This window comes from Peromyscus leucopus, chromosome 4 (assembly GCF_004664715.2).
Source record: "Peromyscus leucopus breed LL Stock chromosome 4, UCI_PerLeu_2.1, whole genome shotgun sequence".
NCBI classification, from domain to species: Eukaryota; Metazoa; Chordata; class Mammalia; order Rodentia; family Cricetidae; genus Peromyscus; species Peromyscus leucopus.
Genome location: NC_051066.1, coordinates 35,235,700 through 35,235,997, shown reverse-complemented (window position 1 = coordinate 35,235,997; position 298 = coordinate 35,235,700).

Here is a 298-nt window from a genome sequence, read left to right as displayed (position 1 = left end):
GGCACTATCATTAAATAAGGGTGTGGGAAAAAAAACAAATGACAGAGAGCAAGGGTCTTATTCCTTTCCTTTTAAAAACTGAAAAATTCTGTTTTGAATACATGTAGTCACAGAGTATCAAATTCTCAGTGTTCTGGCTATTTGAGGGAGAAAAATAGTAAGCTGATTCTTCATCTTCTTTTTTTTTTTTAATTGTAGAAAAGGAGCATGAGGTTCTCTGAGGAGCCCTGGGGAGTGGGAGTGAACTCCTAGATAGGGTTGGTGTAACTCTACCTCAAACCACAGCAGTCACATGGTT